Below are 26,761 nucleotides of genomic sequence, written 5' to 3' on the forward strand. Positions count from 1 at the left end.
TCACGATCTAATTCAAAGTCCTTTTATTATAACCGAGCAGTTACAGTGAGTTACTATGTGTCCTTCCTGGAGCAGACACCACCCACCCTGCCCCCTGACTGCCTTCTTTCTCCTAGAAAAGCTGTTGTCTCCCAGGCCTCCCTGGAGTCAAAAGAACCCGGCTCAAGAATTAATGGTTGAAAGGCTGTGAACGTGTAGTGACAAAGTAGCAGTTGGATCAGAAGAATGGGTAACAATTTAATGGTAAATCAGCCATATGGCAGTCACAGAATCTTTAGTTCCTCCCTGAAGTATCTGAAGCGCATTCCTGAATTCCTGAGTCGTTTTACAGATATGAAAATCACCACCAAATGGCAGAAGTTAACTACATGACGTCGAGCATGCAGCTCCCAGACTAGCTGGAGCCTGAGAACTGATTATGTTAAGCCCCGCAATACCACCCTGTTACCTCACCATCAATCAATCAGACAATTGCCCAGTTCTCTTCACAAGCTGATCACACACCCTAGAACTCTTCTCCCTCATCTTTCTCTTGAAATTTCTTCCCTGAAAGACATCTGAGAGTTCAATTCTTTTAAACATGAGCCATCCTGTTCTCCTTGCTCACTCTGCAATAAACTCTTCTCTGCTCCAAACTCTGATATTTCAGTTTGTTTGGCCTCACTGCGCATCGGGCACACAAACTTGAGTTCAACAACATTATCATGTACTTACTCTTAAGAACTCTTGGCTACTCCTTCAGTGTGTCTTTTATGCATTCATGTGCATAACTATGTGTATATTTGCATGCATGATATACTGAACATAAAATGCCAAATGAACATTTTTCTTCTTTCCACATATATACCAATTTAAATAATTCCGATTATACTGACAAGTCTGACAATGAATTTGTTTCCCTGATCTTCATGAGTTCCAACTATCTCCTGCCAGGAGAGCATTATTTTGTCATCATAAACCAGAGTCCTGAAAAATTGGTATTCCTGCATATGAATAAAATAACTAGCTTCCATGTCTTCATTCTTTTCCAAAGTTTTGACTAGCAATCTGAAGGCATGACTACTCCACAGGTGTTCTGAGACTTTCAGTTTTGTTTTTTTTTTTTTTTTTACTGAGGTCTTCAAAAGCAGTAGAGCCACATCAAGTTCCTCTCAGCTAAGTTATTTGTTTCAGGCATGAACCAGAGTAAGTGGCTAACATTTCACATTGTCAACCTAGCAGTCACTTTTCTGGTTTATGTCTCTAAGCTCTCAGGCATACATATAACCACCTTTTTTTTTTTTTTTTTTTTTTTTACCATTTAATAAAGAGACATTAGCAGAAGCCTTTTAACATAGGTACTGTTTTTTAATTATTTCATTAGAATGTCTTGTCTTACCAATTAGATCATAAATTCAGTTACATCATAGCCAGTAAATCTATAATCTATAAGAGACACTTGATAAATACCTGATTAATTCACCACACTAATTAAGCATGTGTTTGAAAACCTTTTCATTGATTTAGTAAGCAGCAAAAGAAAGTTCCTAAGTGAGTTATACTAGTATAAATTTGACATGGGATCCCTCCTGATGAGTGATAGACTGTAAGCCACTCAGCCACATGATTTGTACAAAATAAAATTGGGCTATTAATGTTTATTATAATTGTGTCTACCAAAACTAATAATTATTTTGGGGTACATACCTTTTTTAAGAGTAGTTATGCATGTTTATTATTACTATTTTCATTATCAGATGTTAAAAATTCCTTAAGACTATTTTCATGAAGTGTAATCGCAGGCTTGACTTCATATTGGGAGCATGACAGTGGTTGAGGCAGAGAAGTAACATACTCACAGTGGCAGTTGGGACAGACAGGAAGACAGAGATTGAAGGCTGGCAATTTGTAAAAGACTTCACTTTCACATGTAGATTTCTCTCTAATTCAAATGTCAACAATGCCGGGTAAAAGTGGCAATGCTTGAGGAATTACGAATTTATAATGAAACATCATCTTTCAATGAATCCACTGTGGCCAGACACATAAAACACCTGCCTTCTTTGTGGATTCTATGCACTGCCTGGACTTGTTGAATGTTTTGATTCTACAGTGCTTAAAGTAGAAAATGTTACCATGATTTCCAAGGGAGTTCTTCATGGTTAAGAACTCCTATAAATGATTGATTTCCATGTCAGCTTAAAATTTCTCAGCTTTATAAGTTCAAGCCTTGTCCTTAATGCAGTTTTTTTATATATTATTTTAATTTTTTTATTGTAGTATATAGTCAGTTTACAATGTTGTGTCAATTTCTGGTGTACAGCATAATGTTTTAGTCATACATATATATATACATATATTTGTCCTTAATGTAGTTTTAATGTTGCTGTGTTTTTATTATTACTTAATACAGTCAATGAACATACTTAACAAAACCTACTTGAAAGTGTAGTTTTTTCAATCAATATTTTAGATTTATTTCATTAAGAAAAAAGTGTGCTCCTCAATTATAAGAATTTTCTCAGCGTTTCCTAATGATTTTAATATGGTGCATTTAATTTTATGTAAATATAGACTTTTCTTTTGCCAGAAATAATTTTGTAAGTCAATGGAAGAACTGACATCTATTCTTTGAGGTAAGTCAGACTGACACAATATAGATAAAAACATTTGAAACAAATATACAACGTCATAGGAATGGAATACACAAAGATGTAATTTATCATGATTGCTATGAGTCAACATTAGATTTTCAGTGTTTTTAACAACAATTTTTTATTTTTTCTGTAAAATTCTGTTATATTAAGATATGCAAATAGATTCACACTTGAATGTCTTATAAGTATCTTCAATATCTCAAAAAGAGAGAGGGGAGATGCCAAGATGCTTGAGTAGAGAAACTCACTGCTCATCCTCTCCCACAAATACACCAAGAATTATATCTACAAACCCACTGAATCGCACAGAACACCTACTGAACTCTGGCAGAATGGCTCTCACTTTATACAGGAGGATTCTCATGAAATCCAGTAAGAGAAAAAGGAAAAACAAGAAAGTCGGTCTGGGACTGGTCTTATGAGGAGGGAGCAGCAAGTGAAGAAAGGCACCCTTATGCTAGGACACCCCTTCTCTAGCCAGGAGGTCAGCAGACACAGAAGTAGAGCCTCCGAGGCTCAGAGGAGAAAGTGGCAGCCACTTGACAGAACTAAGAGAAACTGCCACCGGGGGTCCCTGCATTCCCGAGCCCTAGATGCCAGCTGGCAAGGACAAGCTAGGGCTGGCTGCTGGAGAACAGTGACAAGCCCCTGGAGAAGGCTGGGTCCCACTGCACAGAGGCAGCCTCAGAGGACTGGAAGGTGGTCTGAGCTCTGGCTGGCAGTGTGCACAGAACAGAACAGACTGGGACCACCTGAAAAAGCATCACTGCTGATGTGCCTAGGGGAGAGGGGTGCAATGCAGCCATGCAAAGCCCCTGTCTCTGCTTGGCTCCACTTATGTGTGTTCTTGGGAAAAGAGAGGTGGGGTTCAGTCATAGCCATTACTGCTGTGTGGAGGTAGGGTTGAAAACTGAATTCACATCCAGAGGCCCTGTAATTTCACAGGCAGGACTGATATTTGTTTACAGCCCCAGGCAGAGAGGGTGGATTTGGTTCCCAGGTGCTTTGTGAATCTGAGCCTCTGGGACAAAAAGGCAGTGAGTGGAGTACTGGCACACAGTGGGGGAGACTACGGGTATATACAACAGGCCTGTGTACCTTACCTTGTGCTGAGGTGGGGCTGGGGTCTGTGCTGACCCTGTGGTGCATCACAGATTCAGTTGTGTGATTGCTCACTACAATAGATCCAAGTGCCTGACACTGCAGATCTGCTTTGTTGGTTCCTGGGGCTCAGAACCTGGGGGAAACCAGAGTGGATGGCTGACGTTCCCGCAGCTAAGGTGAGGACAAAGGTAACATCGACAAAGTGTACTTTATAAGCCTGTATAACAAGTGACAGACAACATCACATAGGGCACTTCCCAGTGGACATCTCTTGCAGAGGTATACTCAGCAAATCTTCTGTCCAGATGAAGTGCTCCAACCTTGCCTACCAACACCACAGCTCAGAAACAGGTCCAGAAGCCTCTACTCCAGTGACAGGGGAGGAGACATGCCCTATGTCAAAGCTGTGATGACCACAGAACAAAAAAAGAGGTCTTGACAACAAAAATTAGGGTAGGCTCTGATCACCATAACACCAACCACACACTCAATCAGAGGGATAACAGCAAACACACATGGAAGATAGACATGAGAACCATCCACACTAAGAACACCCTTCCCAGAAAAACTATTACATGCACACAGTCTATACAGAAACTTTAAATAAAAACAAACAAACAATAAAATAGCACTTCAAGACCACAGGAGATAACTGATACTCCTAAATCCATAGAGCCAGGGAAATATAAGTCAAATTAAGAAGCAGAGGAACTACTCCCCATTAAAAGAACAAAAGAAGTTCCTTGAAATAACTAACAATGAGATAGACCTCAATAGTCTACTAGATCATGACTTCAAAAAGGAGATGATAAAAACACTGAAGGAAATAAGAGAGGCTATGAATAGAGACAGAGAGTACTATAAAAAGGAAATAGAAACTATAAAGAGCAGCTAATTAAAAACAGAAATCTCAATGGCTGAGATAAGAGCCAAACTAAAGGCAGTCAAAAGCACACTAGATAATGCAGAGGAATGAATGAGTGACTTGGAAAACAGGATAACAGAAGTCACTCAATCAGAATAGCAGACAAAGAAGCAAGTAAAAACCAATGAAAGCAATATAGGGGATCTAGGGGATAATATAAAGCATGACAATCTATGCATAATAGGGGTCCCAGAAGGAGAAGAAAGATGAAAAGGGATTGAAAAGGTATTTGGAGATATCATGACTGAAAACTTTTGAAACCTAAAGAAAAAAAAAAAAAGATATCCAAGTCTAGGAAGCACAGAGGGTCCCAAACAAGAACCCAAACACACCCACACCAAAGTATATAATTAAGATGGCCAAAGTTGAAGATAAAGACTTTATTTTAAAGGCAGCAAGAGAAAAACAAAGAGTTAGGTTCAAGGGAAGTCCTATAAGGCTTTCAGTTGACTTCTCTACACAAACACTGCTGACTAGAAGGGAGTGGCAAGATATATTCAAAGTCCTGAATGAGAAAAAGCTGCAACCTAAGATACTCTATTTGGCAAGACTATCCCTTAGAGTATAAGGAGAGATAAAGAATTTCACAGACAAAAAAACCCAAAAAATTCAGCAATACTAAACCCATCCTAAGAGAAATATGGAAAGGTCTACTCTAAATAGAAAAGAAGCAGGAAGCTATAAAAATGAGAAAACCATAATTGGAAATATGATAACTATAAAGAGTAGCAAAAGAATAAACATGAAAATGTTAAAAAAAAAAAAAAAAGGACATCAAAATCATAAATGGTGGGAGACGGGAGCAAGAAAATATAGAATTTTCTTTCTCTCTTTTTTCTTTTTTCTTTTTCTTTTTTTAAAAATCTTTTTAAGATGTGATTGAGCCTACATGACTACCAGTCTAAAGCAAACAGATATAATAATGGGTTAATATATTTAAAAAACAGGGTAATCCCAAATCAAAAGCTTACAAGTCACAAAAAACAAAAAGAAACCAAACTAATACAAAATAAAATTATCAAACCACAGAAAAGAAAAACTAAAAGGAAAGAAAGAAATGAAGAAATACCAAACCAATTGAAATACCAAGTTCAAAATGGCAATAAAGAAGATGGAAAAAGATCTTTCATGCAAATGGAAATGACAAGGAAGCAGGAGTAGCAATACTCGTATCAGGCAAAATAGACTTTAAAACAAAGGCCTTAAAGAAAGATAAAGAAGGACACTATATATTGATCAAAGGATCAATACAAGATGAGGATATTACACTCATTAATATATATGCATCCAATATAGGAGCACCTAAATATATGAAATAAGTATTAACAGACATAAAGGGAGAAATTGATGGGAATACAATAATAGTAGGAGATATTAACACCCCACCAACATCATTGGACAGGTCTTCCAGACTGAAAATCAATATGGCAATGGAGATACTAAATGACACAATAGAACAGTTGGATTTGGCTGATATTTTTAAGACATTACATCCCTTCACAACAGAATATATATTATTTTCAAGGGCTCATGGGACATTCACATACTTGAGCACAAAAGAAGCCTCAAAAATTTAAGAGGCTAGGAATTATTTCAAGCATCTTCTCTAACCACAGTGGCATGAAACTAGAAATCAACCAATGAGGAAAAAATGAAGCATGGAGACTAAACAACATGCTACTAAAAATCCAGTGGGGCAACAATGAAAGCAAAGAAGAAATTAAAAAATACTTTCAGACAAACAACAATGAAAACACAACCACAAAAATATATGGTATGCAGCAAAAGTAGTCATAAGAGTTATGTTCATAGCCATACAGGACTTCTTCAAATAACAAGAACAATCTCAAGTAAACAACACAACCTACCATTTAAAACATTAGCAAAGGAAGAACAAACAAAACCTAAAGTCACCAGAAGGAAAGAAATGATGAAGATCAGGGAGGAAATAAATAAAATACATATGTAAAAAAACAATAGAAAAATCAATCAAACCAAGACTTGGTTTTTTGAAAGAGTAAACAAAATTGACAAACCTCTGACCAGGCTCACCAAAAAGAAAAGAGAACACAAATAAGCAAACTAAGAAAGGAAAATGGAGAAATAACAACCAACACCACAGAAATAAAAAATAATAATAAGGGAATACTATGAACAACTTTAAGAAAATAAATTGGACAACTTAGAAGAAATGGACATGTTTCTAGAAACATACAGTCCACCAAAGCTGAATCAAGAAGAAATAGATCATTTGCACAGACTAGTTGCTAGAAGTGAAATAAAATCAGCAATAAAAAAACCTCCCTGCAAACAAAAATCCAGGACCAGATGGCTTCACTGTGGAATTCTATCAAACATACAAAGAAGAATTTATACTAATCCTCAAACTCTTCCAAAAGGTTGAAGAGGAGGGAACACTCCCAAACTCATTCTATGAAGCCACCATCACCCTGATACCAAAGCCAGACAAAGACACTACCAAAAAAGAAAACTATAGGCCAATATTTTTGATGAATGTAGATGCAAAAATCTTCAACAAAATATTAGCAAACAGAATCTAACAACACATAAAAAAGATCATGCAGCATGATCAAATTGGGTTCATCCCAGGAACACAATGATGGTTCAACATACACAAATCAATCAACATGATACACTACATCAACAAGAGAAAGAACAAAAATCACATGATCATCTCATTAGATGCAAAAAAATCATTTGATAAAATTCAACACCATTTATGACAAAAACTCTAATCAAAATGAGTATAGAGGGAACATATCTCAACATAATAAAGCTTTTTATGACAAACCTACAGCCAGCATAGTACTCAATTTTGAAAAGTTGAAAGCCTTCCTGCTAAAATCTGGAACAAGACAAGGAGGCCCACTCACACCACTTTTATTCTATAATTAATCCTGTTCTAGGATTGGAAGTCCAAACCATAGCAATTAGACAAAAAAATAAAGAACAAAATAATAAAAGGGATCCAAATTGGAAGAGTAGTGGTAAAACTGTGACTATATGTGGATGGTACTATATATATAGAAAAATCTTAAAGCTCCACACAAAAACTACTACAGCTGATAAAATAATTTGGCAAGGTAGCAGGATACAAGATTAACATACATAAATCAGCTGCATTTCTTTACACGAACAATTAAATATCAGAAAAGGAAAGTAAAAATCGGTTTTAAAATTGCATTCAAAAAAATAAAATATTTAGGAATAAATCTGACCAAGGAAGTAAAAGACACACATGGAGAACTACAAAACATTAAATAAGGAAATTAAAGATGACTTAATGAAATGGAAAGATACCCCATGTTCTTGGATTGGAAGAATTAATATTGTTAAAATGGCCATACTACCTGAAGCAATCTACAGATTTAATGTGATCCCCATCTACCCAGGAAATTTTTCACATAACTAGAACAAATAATCCTAAAATTTATAAGGAATCACATAAGACCCAGAATTGCCAAAGCAATACTGAAGAAAAAGAAGGAAGCTGGAGGAATAATTCTCCCAGATTTCAGACAATTCTTCAGAGGCATAGTAATCAAAACAGCATGGTATTTGTACAAAAACAGACATATGGATCAATAAAATAGAATAGAGAACTCAGAAATAAACCCACAAACTTCTGGTCAATTAATCTTTGACAAAGGAGGCAAGAACATACAATGGAATAAAGACAGTCTCTTCAGCAAATGCTGTTGGGAAAACTGGACAGCTGCATGTAAATCAATGAAGTTAGAACACTCCCTCACACCATACACAAAAATAAACTCAAAATGGCTTAAAGACCTAAACATAAGACAAGACACTATAAACCTCTTAGAAGAAAACATAGGCAAAATATTATCTGACATAAATCTTAGCCATGTTCTCCTGGGGCAGTCTACCTAGGCAATAGAAATAAAAGCAAAAATAAACAAATGGGACTTAATTAAACTTACAAGCTTTTGCACAGCAAAGGAAACCATAGAAAAAACAAAAAGACAACCAATGGAATGGGAGAAAATATTTGCAAAAAATGAGACTGACAAGGGCTAAATTTCTAGAATATATAAACAGCTTATGCAACTTAATAAGAAAAAAGCAAACATCCCAATCCAAAAATGGGCAGAAGACCTAAACAAGCAATTCTCCAAGGAAGACATGCAAATGACCAATAGGCACATGAAAAGAAATGCTCACTATCACTAATTATCAGAGAAATGCAAATCAAAACTACAATGAGGTATCACCTCACACCAGTCAGAATGGCCATCATTCAAAAGTCCATAAATGATAAATGCTGGAGAGGCTGTAGAGAAAAGGGAACCTCCCTACCTTGCTGCGGGAATGTAGTTTGGTACAGCCCTTATGGAAAACAGTATGGAGATTCCTCAAAAGACTAAAAATAGACTTACCATATGATCCAGCAATCCCACTCCTAGGCATATATCCTGAGGGACTCTTAATTCAAAAAGATACATGCACCCCAATATTCATAGCAGCACTATTTGCAATAGCCTAGACATGAAATCAAACTAAATGTTCATCGACAGATGACTGGATAAAGAAGTTGTAGCATATTTATACAATGAAATACTATTCAGCCATAAAAAAGAATGAAATAGTGCCATTTGCAGGAACATGGATGGACCTGGAGACTGTCATTCTAAATGGAGTAAGCCAGAAAGAGAAAGAAAAATACCTATGATATCACTTATTTGTGGAATCTAAAAAAAATGATACAAATGAACTTATTTACAAAACAGAAACAGACTCACAGACATAGAAAACAAACATGGTTACAAGGCAAGGAAGAGGGTGAAAGGTATAAATTGGGAGTTTGAGACTTGCAGATACTAACTAGTATATATCAAATAGATAAACAACAATTTTATACTGTAGCACAGGGAACTATATTCAATATCTTGTAGTAACATATAATAAAAAAGACCATGAAAAACATTATATGTATGTTTATGTATGACTGAAACATTATGCTGTACACTGGAAACTGACATAACATTGTAAACCAAGTATACCTCATAAATATATACATATATATATATATCTCAAAAGAGAAAAAGAATCAAGGAATGCAGTAAGGTTATACCTCAGAGGCAAAATTTTCACTATCTGCCTAATAAATATACATATATATGTACATAGATAATAACACATGTATTTCCCATATTTATAAGCCATATTCTATCACTGGAAAGAAAATCTTTTCTTTTTAGAATGACTGTAATTCATTAAAATCAATAAAGCTTTTCATTTTTTCCAAACTAGGAAAAACACTCAAAATTAAGAACATAAAATCTCAGGTCTGAAGAGCAGCTTTTAAATTATGTAATTTAATGATCTAGTCACTGAACAACTCATTGCCAAAAAGGTTAAAGCTTGCAGCTCCAAGTATTTCAGCTAAGTGCTCAGTGTCACAGGGCTTTTTCATGGTTGCTGCCCAAGCACCGTTGCAGCTAGTTTTCTGTTGTTTACTTTCACTTCAAAGACCAGATTCTTCCTGCCAAGTAATGTTGCTTTTCAAAAACCCCAATGTGCTGGCCAAATATGTGTCATCTACACATTTAAACATACAGTCTCTAACTTCATGCAAATATTTGTTCAGAAAAATGTGAACACAGCTCCTTCATTTAAAAGCTATTATCTGCCACCTAAAATGTGCTCTCTGTTGTGTAATGCTGAAAAGAGGTGTGTGGTCTTTGTGCTCATGTAGATGCCATTTGAAGGCAGGGTGGCCCTGTGCCCAGTGCTTTAACACATATGACCTTATTTTGTCATTGAAGTAAAGTAAGTACTTTATTTCCATTTCTACACCTACAGACAGGCAACCAAAGATAGTTTCCATTCACCCAAGTTCACACAAGTGTAAAAAGTGGTAGAGATGGAATCCACCTTTTCTACACCTGCCTAAGACTTCCAAGGTTAGTTGTGGTCAGAAGTACTGATGATCCTCCCCTACAGCTTCAGGTCCTCCTGAGTGTTAAAACAAAATAATAGACATAGAAGTCATAACTGTGTGTTTTCCATCTCCTTCCTTCTCACCTACCTAAATGCAAAATCAAGGCAACCTGCAAGCCCTGGGAGCTGCTCCGTCTATATCACCTCCTTATGTCCCCTTCCTGGCTTCAGAGCTACCACATAAAGATGCGAGCTGGACTCCTGCCTGGCTCCAAATGAATGAATTAATAAACTCTATTGCACTCCATCTTCATGTTGGCCCAGTCTGAAGGATTAGGATTCTGACCAGAACCATCTCTTTAGTAGTTACTTTGATGAATATTCCAATACTCTTCTCTGAATACAAAGTCCTGACTGGAAACCCAGGGTACTGATCGTGATACTATTAAGCTGCTGCTCCTACGATTTCTACTACTTCTTCTACCACTCCCATGTATTTGATCATTGTACAAAGTCTCTTGGGTCTTGCCAGAATCCCTTTCCACAACAGAAACTTATGTTTCCAACCAAATAGCTACATTCCTACACAAATTAAATGAAATTTTGCTGCTTCTTGAACCCCAAATACCTACCATTGTTTGTAATCACCAACACTGGTTCTGGAAGCCTCACTGACTGAGAAAACATGGACGGTTTCTTATGTTATGACAGGTTGACAAAGTCTTTGGGCATCATGGCTTGTTGCTTGACTACCTGGATTTTATTTGAAATTATGTGTCCCTAGAAGGCCAGACTTTGAGACACTCTTCTACCTCATCAAATACACACACCCACACACACACCACAAGTTTTGGGATCCGTCATTATCAGGACAAGTCTAAGACTAAACTTTTCCTCTATTTGCACGAAGCTTACCCTCTATCCACCAGCTCTGCGTCTGTGCACCTGATGGTGGCAGTGGCCGGGACATGGGAACCTTGATCTTTCTGCTTTTCCACACTCTGTCCTACTGCTTTTCATTTATCGTTGTAGCTTGTCTGCCTTCTCCCAGATCTAGCTGTTCAGAATGGCAAAAGACTAACCACAGTCTGCCCTGGCTAGTTGTAGCTTTGTCTAAATCTCTATTCATTATCTATTAACTAGATTATTTCACTACGTGTAGCATACTACAATTCATGCTTCATTCTTTACCCCAAGGCATCATTCAAATTTATGAAACATACTTCTCTGAAATTTAGATACACTGTATTTATAGATCTGTCCTGATTTTATCCTTAATAGACTACTAATGGGAGAAACTAAAGAAAGAAAAAATTTTATTTTTGCCAGCTACACACAATCAAGATGAATTCATTGCTGTAAAAGGAGATCATAACAGTCACTTTTCCATATTTCATTCTTAGTGACTCCATGCCGGTTTTGAATAATTTTTGCTTTTCATTAGCCATTCTTTAAAAATTGGTCGTGGATTTGGTCTCAGATCAACATGAAACCCACTAATTAATCACTGTAAATTAGCCTATTTCTCTTCCATAAGTAGTTGTTGTTTTGTTGTTGTTGTTGTTGTTGTTGTTGTTGTTATTTGTCACTAATGTTTTAGCTCCTTTTTTGCTCTTTAAAATGCTAGGTATCAGTTACAATGGTCTGTCTATGGGCAACCTACATCATTGTTTTGAGATATATTTCATCTGAGCCAGAAGAGTTGATCTTATTTAGAGCAACTGTTAGAATCTTTTCACCCACTTTGAACTTAAATCCCTCTCAACAACATTCATTCTATGCTTTTTAGCTCATAGGTCTCTCACAGTGACAGAGAAGACAAGTGAAATAGAGTTGGGTGTTTCTGCCTTCTCTTTGTCACTTCTCAACATTCAATCATCAGCTGTAGGAAGCACACCTACCCTCCTGCTCTTTTTTTGTTTACAACTTAAAAGCCTCTTAAATTTGTTACTTATTTTTCTTTGGAATGCCTTGCAAACCTCAACTGCCTTGAAATTTCCCTACTTTGCTGCATTTACTCTGGCCTGGTCCTGTCGAATATTCTATGTAGGCTACACTCTCCTCTTCATGACTTCCCAACAGAGCAGTTATCATTTGATCATTTTTTAGTGTGAATTCTGGCACTTGATTCCCACAAGCATAGAAAGTCTTGTATTTTAAAGCTAAATTGTGAATGAGGTATTTCATTTGGAGAGAATTGTCTGAGTAGCTCAGAGTAGCACCAATGTTGCAAAACATTCAGTTTTTCTGTAGGGACTGGGGGAGACTTGAGAAAGTAGAAGGAATAATGGGGAATAAGGGAAAACAGAATAGAGCTTTAAGAAAGATAAGGGTTACAAGAACCTGGGAGGAGAAAGAAATATGATGGACATTTTTAAAAAGTTATAAGATAAATACGCGTGTGTTGGTGTTTGTACATATATTTCTATGTAGCTATCTAGTGAATATCTTGACACATTGATCTTCATTAACCAAGAATAAGAATTATCTTCCCTTTCAAATTGTCCCATTTTCCACAGTCCTTTTTAAATAAAGACTGTTTTATTTCCTTGAACTATTAACTCCAAATGAATGAAAAACATTTTTATCACTTTCCTATTACTATTAAATTGCTCTTTTTATGCAAATATACATAGGGGTAAAAACTTTCATCCTTCATGTTATAAGTTTTGTGTTAGATTTTCCATTGTAATGTTCTAAAGTCATTAAGGAAGATATTTTGGTAGACACTGGAAACTTTTCATTTCATCCCATAAATATATAACTATATCTATAAGTAAATATTTTATGCATGTTATATTTTAACTATGAATGTAAATCAAAGAATTATAAATAAAATATCTAAGTGTATCATAGGACCATATGCATAATTTTTCTTGTATATTTTAGGCTTTCTTCTTATTTTACTATCACTCATAACAGCTGAATACATATTAAGCTAAAAATTTAACAGTTTTTTCAAGGTTAATTGTTTTATTTATAAAAAGAAAGTTTACTATTTAACAGTCAATTAAAATATTGATATTATCTAAAATTAAGCTACATTTTGGTAAAAAAAATTTTCTTGATAAAACTGGAAATTAGGATTTTTGTGAATTCTTAAAACTGTGTAATCCTGTGTAATCCAAGTTTTTGGCTAGAGGGTTATAATCACTTAAGCATAATTAAAATAAGCATTGTGTTGTCATGGTTATTGGTATCTGTCACAGGCAAGAACTCTACCGCCTTTGCTTGGGGTGCATATTTGCATTGGCTTATCTGTCATTAAATTCTAGTTCAGAGCTGAAAACAAAAGTGTTGCCTGATATTGTAGTACTGAAACTGCAGTTTGGGATCCACCAATCCTGAAATCAAAGTCACTTGGGCAGTAAGTTTACCAGGAGACTAAAACTCTAAGCTCCTTTAACAATCATAATGCTTAGGTGGAAATTTGGTCCCAAGCATTGTGTTTTGTTTTTGTATGTTTTTAAAATAACTTTTAGGAAGGTAAATTTTCTTTCCCATCTTAGATGTCTTTTTCAGCTACAGTAATAATACATTGGCCTTGGGGATAAAAAAAAGAATAAAACAATGCCATTTGCAGCAACATGGATGGACCTGGAGATCATCATTCTAAGTGAAGCAAGCCAGAAAGAGAAAAATACCATATGACATCACTTATATATGAAATATGAAAAAAGAGGACACTAATGAACACATCTACAAAACAGAAACAGATTCACATGGTAAACACTCATATGGTTACCAAGGGTAAAGGGGAGGGAAGGGATAAATTTGGGAGTTTGAGATTTGCAAATGATAAGCACTATATATAAAAGTAGTAAAAAAAATTTCTTCTGTATTGCAAGGAAACTATATTCAATACCTTATAATCACCTTTAATGAAAAAGAATATAAAAATGAATATATATATGAATGACATATTATGCTGTACACCAGAAATTGACAAATTGTAACTCAATAAAAAAAGAATAATACCATGCCAACATGGTGTTTCTGAGAGCATATAAGAAAATGAATAACCTTGATTGGCCATCATCCAGTAAATGATCATCCATCAAGGGAATATTATAGACATAATTCTCGTTTGGGGTAAAAAGTTGAATTGTAGGAGCTCCACAATCTAAAAGTTCATATAACTGTAATATTATTTAATAAATGTGAAGAAAAAGTGGAAGTCAGCCTATGTGAGGAAGGTAGAAAAACTATAGGAAGCTAGAAGCAGGGATTACACAATTTAATAATGATAATCGTTATGTACCCATGCCATTTTGCAGACTTCTCCAGGAGCCCAATTCTCATCTCAAGCAAGGGGCATAGAGAAAGAGCCATTTCCAATGTCCTCCTGTGCCCAGGAAGCCATCCTGCCTTGATACAAAGTCAAGAAACAGACAGAAGCTTTTTTTTTGTTAAGCCCCAAACTCTCACTCAACCCCAAACTTTTCAGAAATATGGCTAAACAAGATGATCATGAAGGTATCTAACCTATTATGATTCTAAAAAATTCTTCTTCCCAAGTTTAAGTTCATGCACCCTGGGGTGGAGAGAAGCAAGCTCATTATGTTGTTTATCCCAGGTAACTATAAAAAGTGGGAACTTCTAAGTTTCACACCCAACAATTAGCTACTTTTCTCTTTACTACTGTGAGTATAATTGGATTTGAACAAACAGGATAAATATAAGAGCAGTCTCTATATGGGGTGACTGAAAAATTCAATAACCTGAGTCCAATGTAAGCACACACACTTTGTAAAAATAATATAAATATTAAGGACATATAATAACCAGCTTACATTAATGTCAACATTTTTATAGCAATCTCTACGTTGGTTTTTAACATATATCTCTCATAGCTATAACTCTTCATAATGTTAATTAAAGTATTTCCTGTGTTTTTTTATTTATTTTGATCCTTAAAAAAAAACTTAGCTCATTATTAACATGTAAGTTTTCAATACATGCCTACCGCCAGAGTTTACTGTCAAAAAAAATGAATGAAATGGATAACTGGTATAACTATAACATCTAATTCTAACTAATTTTTAGATATATTTCAAACTATTTTAAGTCAATGTAAGTTTAAAAACTCAATAAATTGTATCTGTAGAGATGATGATTTCCATCTTTCCTCTTATTTAAAGGAAGAGAGGCCCATTTTCTAATACAAGAATAATCCTTCCACTCATACTTGAGACTCCATATCCTGGAACCTGTATCTAAATTATTTTCAGCCCTAATAACTTTTTTTTTCAATGTACAAAATTGCTCAAGATGCTATTTTTAACGACAACATCAAAACAAAAATGGTTTCCCTTTTCTCATCCTTCTGACTATAGTCTATCTCCTTTGTCTAATAATTAAAGTTTTAGTCTAAGTTTTCTTTGGTAACACCGTTGACAGTAATTTGCTAAAGTGCATTAATGTCTCATTGCCAAAAGCAAGGAATGCATTTTAATCTCAATCTGACCTAATCTCTTCAAGGTACTTGAAATTGAAGCTCACTCTCATTTTTAGCACTATTGTCTATCATCTGTGTCTCAAATGCCATAATATATTTTTCTATGGATGTTTTCCCCCTGTTTAGAGTTCTCCAATTGTAAGGATTTAGCTTTTTTTTACTAAATTTTAACAATTGGCTTTTTCTTCTTTCCTCTGTTCTCTTTTCATCTTCATTATCTAATTTTGGTTTACATTCTTATTGAAAAAGCTCTTTTTTTCATTTTTTCATTGAAGTATAATCAGTTTACAATGTTATGCCAATTTCTGGTATACAACATGTTTCAGTCAAACATATACATACATATGTTCATATTCTTTTTCATTATAAGTTACTATAAAATATTGAATATAGTTCCCTGTGCTATACAGAAGAAACTTGCTGTTTATTTATTTTATATATAATAGTTAGTATCTACAAATCTCGAACTCCCAATTTATTCCTTCCCACCCACATCCCCCCACCTCCCAGTAACCATAAGTTTGTTTTTTATGTCTGTGAGTCTGTTTCTGTTTTGTAAATAAGTTCATTTGTATCTTTTTTTAGATTTCCCAAATAAGTGATATCATATGGTATTTTTCTTTCTCTTTCTGGCTTACTCCATTTAGAATGACAATCTCCAGGTCCATCCATGTTCCTGTAAATGGCATTATTTCATTCTTTTCTATGGCTGAATAGTATTCCATTGTATATATAGACCACAACTTCTTTATCCAGTCACCTGTCAATGAACATTTAGGTTGAGTCCATGCCTTGGCTATTGTAAGTAGTGCTGCTGTGAACATTGGGGTGCATATATCTGAAAAAGCTCTTTTAATTCATGACTTCAATCACGTATAAATCAATGATTTCTAAATCTGTAGTTCAAAAAGCAAATCTCCCACTTGAATTCAGTTTCTGTATTTCTGTCTCATTAATTGATCTCCCTGTATATGGATTTTAAGTAGTATCTCAAGTTTATCCTCCAAAATGAGCTCATTGTCTCATAACAACATCTTTGGTGAATCCTCTTTCCATTCTTATGGTCATGTCAATGAAAGGTACTCACATAAATTCACAGTCCTCTCTTAATTGTTGGAACACAGTTAAGATATATGTTTCAGCCTCCCTTGCACTTAGGTGTGGTCATAGGACTGAGTTCCAATGGATGCAATGGGAGAGGAAGTAATGTATTCTATTTACACACATGGCCAGAGACATCCTCCATGAGTGCTCTTTTATTCTAATTTTCTTTCGGTCAGAACTTGAGACAAACTTGAGTTTTAGAAATTGGAAATTAGGAAAGTTTCTGCCTATTTAAGGACTTGAATGATTGTGTTGAAGAGTGTTGCCCCACACAAATCCATTTTATGAGCAAGGAATAACCTCCTATTGTACTATTCCATTAGTCATTTGGGGAACTTTATTAATTTGAATACCATGAAAAGTAAAGATAGCTAAGCTCAAAATTTGAATGTCATTATGAACCACTGCATTTCTCTGATCTGATCAATCATGTAGATACAAGTTCACACATACTTGTGCACACACACACACATCTATCTATCTATCTATCTATCTATCTATCTATCTATCTATCTATCATCTATCTATCTATATTTCTACCTACCTACCTACCTTTCTATCATCTGTTTCTCCACTTTTCTGTTTAGATCCCCACCATCATTTAATTCGGGTATTTATCTTTCCTTCGCTAAAAAATGTAAATGAACTCTTGGTCCGTGGTCTCCCTGAACATAGCCTTTTCCCTGCTTATCCCCTATCTCCCTCAATCCTGTATTCAAAGTAATATTTTTTCATGAATAAGTGCTTATTTAACTGACCTACTCAAAACATTCAATTACAGTCATTATTTTTATATAATATTTACTGAATACTAGGATTTATGCATTCCTAGTTAGATCGAGGTATAAATAAGCATAATCCCTAATTTTAAGAAGCTACTTTAATGAGAATTAGACATAAAAATGCCTATAGAAACACAGACGTTCTCCCCTGGTACATAGGATAAAAGCCAGATACCTTGGCATGACATGAGAGGAATTTTCTTAGTAAATTTCTAGTACTTATTAAACAGATGTTTTGAGAGCATTTGGGAGAAAAAGCAATGATCATTAGAAGTCAGCATGGGCTCACAAAGAATAACTTCTTTTTTGATAGAGTTGCTAGACTGGCAAATTAGGTGAATTTTATAGACAAACTTTGTTAATTTCAGCAAAACTACATTTGTCCTCAGTAAAGTTCTTTCTTTGATATCCTTCAAAGACTATGGAATGATCTTAATTGGAAGAGAAAAAATTAGAATACTGATTGATGGATACATGATAATTAAAGACCTTCATATATTTGTTGCTAAGTTATTCTCAAAGAGGAGTTGAGCATTGGAATAATGTAATCAAAATTATTCATTATTAATATCAAACTAGGACTACTCTGTGGGATGGATTTGATGTTACAGCAACTAGAGACGATTGGACCAGTTATCACTGTGCCATCCAAAATGGTAGACAAGAGCTGCATGTGACTACTGAGCACCTAAAATGTGGCTAACATCACTGAGGAACCAAATTTTTAACCTTATTAAGTTTAATTAACTCAAAGTTGAATACCCACATGTGATTAGTGGCTGGCATAATGATCAATACATATTTAGCAGTTTTCCATCATCACAGAAGTTTATACTGAATAGTCCTGGTTTGAGAGACAGAAGATAAACATGGACAACAGTGATGGATTTGTAATGGAAAAGGAAGTAATTCAAATACAGAAAGCATTTAAAAGAACAGTGTAATAAAACTTTAAACTTGATTGAAAAATTGAGGTTTGAGTGAGTCAAGAATCCCCCCAGCTTGGGGGCTGGACCGATGCTTGGAAAGAAAATCGTGAGAATGCACACTTTTAAGCTACTTAGAAAAAAGATAATGATAAATGAAAAAAAAAAGCATTTTCATATATGCAGTAGCAAGGTAAATTTAGACCTCTGATAGTAAAATTATTTAATATTTAGTCAATGCTTATTGCATTTGGGCTATTATAGAAGCAGTTAATATATTGTTTTATTTAACTCTCACTTGCAATCCTATGATATAGTATTAATTCAATGTGTAATAACACAATTATCACATTTTACCTATGCAGAAGCAGAGACTTAGAAAAGTTAAATATCATATTTATAAGATTACAAAGCTGGACAATAGCAAAGCAGAAATTTCAGCCCTCATCTATCCAACATTGGTACCCAAAGTTTTAATCACTAGGCTCCACTGCCTCATATTCTAAAGGATGCTGTCTGAAGAGTCATATCTGACACATTCTTCCTTTAGTAAAGACTGATGTGAGAGGTAGCTGACATCCAAGGATATGCAGTGCTGTGATCAGTTAATGCAGACACTTCAAAATCTCTAATAAATCTGGTATTTTTTCCAAACCCATGGTCAGAGCACTTACAGAGCATTTTGCATAATAAACATCCAGCATGAACTTACTGAAGCAGCATTAAGTTCTATAATTAATATGAACTACAAATTAAAATATATAGTATTAGCATAACAGTAATAGCTCTAAAATAAAGGACTGTTATTTTAAGTCACATTGTAACAGCTTTATTTCTTATGAGTAAAATCTGAGAACTATAGAGCTTGTGCATCAATAAATGTGTTATCATGGATATACAGTTTGGATTTTTATTTTTAGTTTCCAGTCTCCACGTTTTTGACCCAACTCAAGAAATTATTCAAACTTATCACTATCTCTATTCCAACCCCAGAGTGTCCTACACATGTTAATACATAATTTTAATTAATAATTTATGACACACTTGCCTTGTGAAAAAGAATAAAACATTTTGTAATTACAACAAAATTAAATGATTAGGGCTAAAATACGTTTGTATTTCCCCTGGGTCTCAGTCATAAAAGGAGACAACATCTTGAAGGAAATGAAACTACTTCTTTGCTCATAAGCAGCTTGTTTAGAACATAATGTACAGGAGTTGCACCTCTCAATGTCTGTTTCATATGAATCTGATTGTGAAATAGTGTATTTGGTGAGCAGAAACTTCTGTTACGTGGAATTGAACCCCAGAGAATAAAGAGCAATTCATGTTGAAAGAAAAGAGGCAAATTAAATGTTTGTTAATATTACTTGAGATTTTCTTGATAACTGTTCTTCCCATCTTTGTTCTCTGATGCTGTCCTCAGAAATAGAGATTACTTTTCCTAGAGCAACAGAAACTATGCAGAAGAGAAAGCATTGGAAATTTGGTAAAATCGGCTAGCAAAAAGAAGGGACCGAGCATTTTGAAACCCATTGGAGAAGTGATGTTTAGAACTGGTAGCCAGAACACTAAATGGTCAAGTCCCTGAAGAGAGTGGACTGTTGTAAGAGAGGGAATAAGGAAGAAGTAAAATGGAGGAAGCACTCATGTGGTTCTCATTCTGAAGACCCAAGCCCTTGCCTCTCTGGGGACAATCAAACAAGGACAACCAGGCTTACCTTGTCTACCTATCTTTGCCCAATGTCATCCAGCATTGGTACATTTCCAAGATGCTTAGAGAAATAAATATTTCAATTCCTATTTCTTACTGTTCCCTAGTGAAAATAAAAACACTTTTTTCCAAACCTGAGAGCTAAGCAAGAGTATGTGACCTGGTAATTTTTAGCATGTTTGAGAATTTTCTGATAGTTGCTTGGGGGTGGGTAAAACAATGAAGAAAGAAATTTGCCACTGGCACCTCTACTGTTAGGACCTATCTGACATTCCTAGGGAATATGATTTTCTTGCTTAGTATCTCTAACCAACAACTACAGATGCATTTCTTATAATTTGTTGTTTACTGCATTTGATTAAGAGCCACAGGTTTGTTGATTATTATTTCTGATTAATGGTCCACACCTGGCATCCTAAGGGAATAACTTCAAATTGTCATGAGTTAAGTTAACCCATAATATGCTTAAATTTTTTCCCTACGAACCTTTGTTGAATTTTCTCACAATTTAGTTTTCTGGATGATTCCATTGTTAGTAATTTTTTTACACATAAGATCAATGTTTCTAGGATGTTTGTTAAATAGGGGCTATTCTGTATGGGGCCATGCAGAACAATGCCAGGACAGTTCTCTGGGGGGTCATCAGAAGGGGTGCTGGCTGCAGCTTCAGTTAGGATTTGGTGGTAAGCAGAAACCCCCTATAAGCAGACCACCCAGAAACCACTTCCATCTGACAACCTAACCAACAGGCTTGTCCAATTCTGTATCTACTGCATTCCAAGGACTCAGAGTCTCAGATAAAATACAGCCCAGAGAAACTTACATTTCAGATACAACATGTGTTTCACTATAATGCACAGGATAAACATATTAAAATTATTTGTTGTTTATCTGAAATCCAAGTTTAAGTAGCATTGCTCTAGTTCACAGATCAGAGAAGAAAGTAGCCTGGAAACAATTTTCATAACTTACCTAAGAATCGTTCAAGGATGACATCTTCCAAGACATTTCTTTGGAGAAAGAGTAGGATTAAGGTTTACCTAGAGTCACAAGAACAAAAAGAGAGGCATTGTAGGGGCAGTAAGAGGACTATTGGGGTTACAATTTGTTACCTCCTTTTGGGGGATTCCATTCTTACAGAGATTTTATAGAATACCCAAGCATGGACCCTGTTAAATTGGGTCATGTTGGTTCACATCACATCAGAAAAAATAAACCAATCAAAATTCCCTTTATTCATCTATATACCAACTGTTGCAAATGAAGGCCTTTATAATTTTACACCAATTGCAAGATATTCCGCTGATTAATTGAGCAAAATAGGCCATATTATTTAATCTCCCCAAACCATGCTTTTCTCATTTTAAATCAGTGAAGCAATCCCGTCCAAGGGCTGTGAGGAGTTTTCATACAAGTACTGTGCCCAACTCAGTGCTTGAATTACATTAAGCACTCTGAGAATTTAACCAGTATTACTAAGATATAACTATAAAGTATAAATGAAATATGTTAGCTATTATTTTTTATATAAATAGATGTTTTTAACCAAAACAGATTTTACTGTATCACAGTATTCTTTGCTCCTAGGGAAATATTCTCAGGCAGAGTAAATTTTCAAGAAACCTTTGCAGGAGGAATGAATATATTCAGATAATTCAATTTAATCATGCAACTATTGTCCTGTGACAACAACTCAGAGCCAGGCTCCATTGTCTTGCCCCAGATTTTCAGAACTTTGCCTTTTGGCTTAGAAAAGTTGTTTCTATGAAGATATGTTTTAATTTGCATGCCTTGATTAAAGATTTCCGCTTTCTTCAGATCTGATTGAATTTCAATTGGTTAACATATGATGGGAGATACAAAATTCATCTCTTAGTTACGTATCAATATGTTATTCTAAAAATTGAATTTATTTTATTTTTTAACTTTTCTTCCTTTGTGGGAGATTATCGCTATCTTGTTCATAAGCCATTGTGAACATGAAATTATTACTTTTCATTTCCAGATTAAGAAGAAAATCATTCTGAAAATAGAAAACATTATTACTATAATTATACAGTAAATCAAAATTAAATTATTGCTAAAACTATTGTTTTAATAGCATAATTTTAGTTTTCATTATTCATAATTAAAAGGGAAAATATTAGTGAAATAAAGTAATTTCTTGCCTCCAAATTTTCACATTTAGTATTGTTCTTGCTAGCAATCGTGTATATATCCATCATAAATCAGTAGCTAAGAAAGATAAAGGAACTTTCTGTTTCACACCAACAGACACCAACTTCTAAATTAGAGCTACTTCATATACCCAGCCTCTTCACAATAGGAATTGATGATCTATTATTTCACTGGGTTTGGGACTTTTGACAGGAAGATCTGGTAATTCAGAGAATTAAATTGTGTGTGGATGAACAAGTTTAATTCCATACAAAAACAAAAAGAAGAGAGATAAATTCATACTGATATCAGACAAATGTTTTGATGAAACTTTAGAAAAAAAAAGAATGGACACTAATCAAACAAAGTATCATTCAGGCACTATATACAGTGCAACCAAGAACAGATGTAAAAAGCTGATATTAGTGTAACAATGCATAATAAAATTCTTCAGTGCCAACTTACATTTTATCTGGTTATTACTGGTTCTTTGATTGAATTATAAAAGAGAAAAGTCCATTGGTAAAGCCTTAAATATATTTCAATTATTGAATTTGCCATCAATCTATCACCAAAAATGATCCACCGCCAGCATTTTGAGTTACCTACAAGGGGGCTGAATCAGAATGGCACATTGTAAATAAATAAATCTGGTTAACAAAAGCTGCATTATTGAAAAATAATACTATTCACAGTAGCTGAGCACATTTTATGTGACTGGTCACGTGCCAAATGCTTTATTTTCATTTTCTGGTTTACCTTCCCAGAAAACCTGAGGTAGAGATTATTGTCATTTTCATTTTATAAGTAAGAAAACTAACTTTAAAAGTTTAACTAAATTACCAAATCTCACATGACCAATAAGTACAAGAGCTAGAATTGATCTTTATAGATCTATTTATCTGTCTGTTTATCCATCCATCCATCCATTCATCTAGCTACCTAGCTAGGTCCTTGCTGTAGACTCTACCTGGTCAATATGTGATCATAACCTGGTTCAATTTTTCTTAAGTAGAATAGAGTAAAAAGAGGTAATTAGCCCTGAGGGTTATTGTGATACCAAATGAGAAATTTGCAAAATTGTAAAGTCTAATGCCATTACAGATATTTTAATATTAATAACAGAAAGTTCAGGCATTGGGTTTACTTAAAAAATAAGATACAGTTTAAGTTTTATGATGCTTACAGTACAGTTTGACAGTTTCATATATAATTAAAAATAGAGGATGGTATCAACATTTTATAAAGAGTTCAGAGGAAGGAGAGATTTCATATGAAGGAGAATGGGCAGGAAGGAAAGAGAAGACTTAAATAGTTAAAGGAAAAATAATGTGGGGCATTTTCAGACAGCGGGCCAGAAGTAAACAGAAGTATTCAGGAAAATTTATGTAACTTAATTTGGCTAAGTTTTGTGTAATATACAACAATTTTTAATTCTCTATATTCTGATCAATATGTTTTCATTTTTACCAATAAAAACTGGTAAAAAAGTGATCATTTTAATGTACATGGCTTTTAAAAAGTGATTTTACACATCTTTTATAGGATTAAACATCTGTAATTATTTTTCTGTGAAGACACTTGCCCACATTGTTTAATTATTTGCTGTTGGTTTCCCAAGTATTTCTTCTTCATTATTTAGAGACACTTTTCATATGTTAGGGTATTATTTTTATGTGATACTAGTTGTAATTTTTTCAGATTAATATTTATCTTTGATTATGCTTGTATTGATTTTCTTGTAGAATTTAAAAACACATACTGGTTTTAATTTCTATTTTTTTCTTTCATGGATTCTGAGTTTCCTGCCATGCTGAGAAAAGTTCTTCTCTGTGTGATAAATTTAAAAAAATTCTTCTTTCATGGTATCTTCTAGTATTTTTGTGGGTTTTATCTTTTATATTTAAATAGTTGATTCATATGGAATTCTCCTTAGACTAATAATGTGAGACAGGATCCCAATGTATTTGTTTTCCAGGGGTCTACACGATTGTTGAAATCACATTTATCACAAAAATAAAACTCAAACTCTATCTTTCACTAAATGTCCATATGTATTTGGATGTATTTATAAGTTTTCTCTTCTTTTGCAATAAGCTGTTAATTTATGCATTAACATTACAGGATTTTTGCTTTGCTGTCCACCTGAAACTAATGTTGTAAGTCAACTATACTTCAATAAAAAAATTTTTTTTTTAAATTACAGGAGTTTAAAAAGCATTATAATTTTATACTATGGATTCTAATGTAGTAGAGCTAGAATTTCAATATTATTCTTCACTTTCAGAAATTTTATGAATAGTCTTGCTGATTTCTCCACGTGAACTTTAGATTCAGGTTTTTGTACTTCCAAATATCTTATTTTTATTTGAGAGGCCCTTACATTTATTGATTACCTTAGGGAAACTTTCATCTTTATTATTAAGTTGAGCCTTTCGCTTTTCAAGTAGCAAATAGCATAACTAACATCTTCTGACATTTCCTCCCTCAGTTGCCCCATCCAAGCCAAGATACAGCAGAATAAACCTGACAGCCTAGCCTGATTGGGGAGGCCCTGAAGTTTAGCTTATTGGGCTAGTCTCAGCACTTGTATTAAAAAGTCATCCAATTGGGACTGGTAGTCTGTTGGCGGCTCAGCATGGAAGAAGAACGGCCCAAAGTGGAGGCTGGGGTAGATCCCCAGGTCCCTAAGCAGGGTGGAGGCTTAGGGCTCACAGCCAGTGAGACTGAGGGGAGACTAAGGCGGCTGAGAGAAAACAACGTAATTACCCAGAAGCCTTGCCTGAAGCCAAAGGGAAAAACCAAACCAAACACATGGCAGGGGATGTGCTATGAAGCGGCCCTGCAGGGGCAACACTACCTTTTCCTTACACATCCTTCTCACAATGTGAGTTAGACGTGCAGCCAATCATCCCAGCCCAATTACATTACTTATTTCACGTCTATCACCCTTCTTTCAGAATAACAGTTTTAGGGGTGTGAAAACTTTTCTACCTCAAGTACTTGCTGTATCTGCAGCATTTAGAACACCTCCTGGCAGTTACTAAGCAGTCCCAATTTTTTTTTTTTTGTAAAAGGAAACTCAATAAATAAGCATTGAATAAATACATGAATAATATAATCATGAATAAATGGAGTGATATTCCGCTGAAGACATTATCCTCTGATTATTGCATTCCATTAGTTTGTTAGTGAGATGGGCCATGGGAAAACAGAAAATGGGAAAGCCCAAAAGGCCAGAGGTGTGAGAAGAGAAGTGTGTGAAAGCTAAAGACAAATCTGCAATTATTCTTTTGCTTCAGTTGCATTATGTTTATGTGTTCTAGGTGAAGCCAAAATTATTACTTAAGTAATTTTTTAAATCTCGATTTGTCTGTATGGCCTTGAGCATGTTATTTGCCTGATAGAAAATTTTATTTGGAGTTTTATGGTCATTTGAGACCTTGACCTTTCACTTTTCCTCCAAAAAGCAAAAGGGGATAAGCACTGACTTTGCTGATTATCATTGAAAAAAAATACGGTCCAGATGAAACTTTGCTTTCAGTGGCTAATGCAGTTTCTTATTCATGTGTTCATTATGAGTGAACTTGACCATTGTAGTAGTTTCCATAATCACTTCCCTACCTTTAGAACAATTTTTGATGATATCATCCTCATGCTTCACTTGCTTAATTAGACCCCAGTGCATCAATGAGTCATTTTAACTTTCTCCCGTGAAGGCTCTTCACGCCCTGGGTTAATCCCTGTCTCTAAATTTTATGTTGGCCTTCTTAGCCAAGGCTATAAGCTTGTACATATAAGCAGTACAGTTGCTTTCTAGACAATTCGAATAAGTGTTTATTGATAACAAAATAAATCTTTACCCATTTCTTTGATGCTGTTTGAGTACGAAAGGGACTTGAGAGTTTTTGAATACATACTACATGTGGGATTGTGTGCTGTGGATTTCACATTCAGGGTTTCATTTCAAATTAAGATACTATTTTCCTTATAGTAAATTACTAACTGGTTACTGTAAAAATTTTGAGAGCGT

This window comes from Camelus bactrianus, chromosome 14 (genome assembly GCF_048773025.1).
Source record: "Camelus bactrianus isolate YW-2024 breed Bactrian camel chromosome 14, ASM4877302v1, whole genome shotgun sequence".
Classification (NCBI taxonomy): Eukaryota; Metazoa; Chordata; class Mammalia; order Artiodactyla; family Camelidae; genus Camelus; species Camelus bactrianus.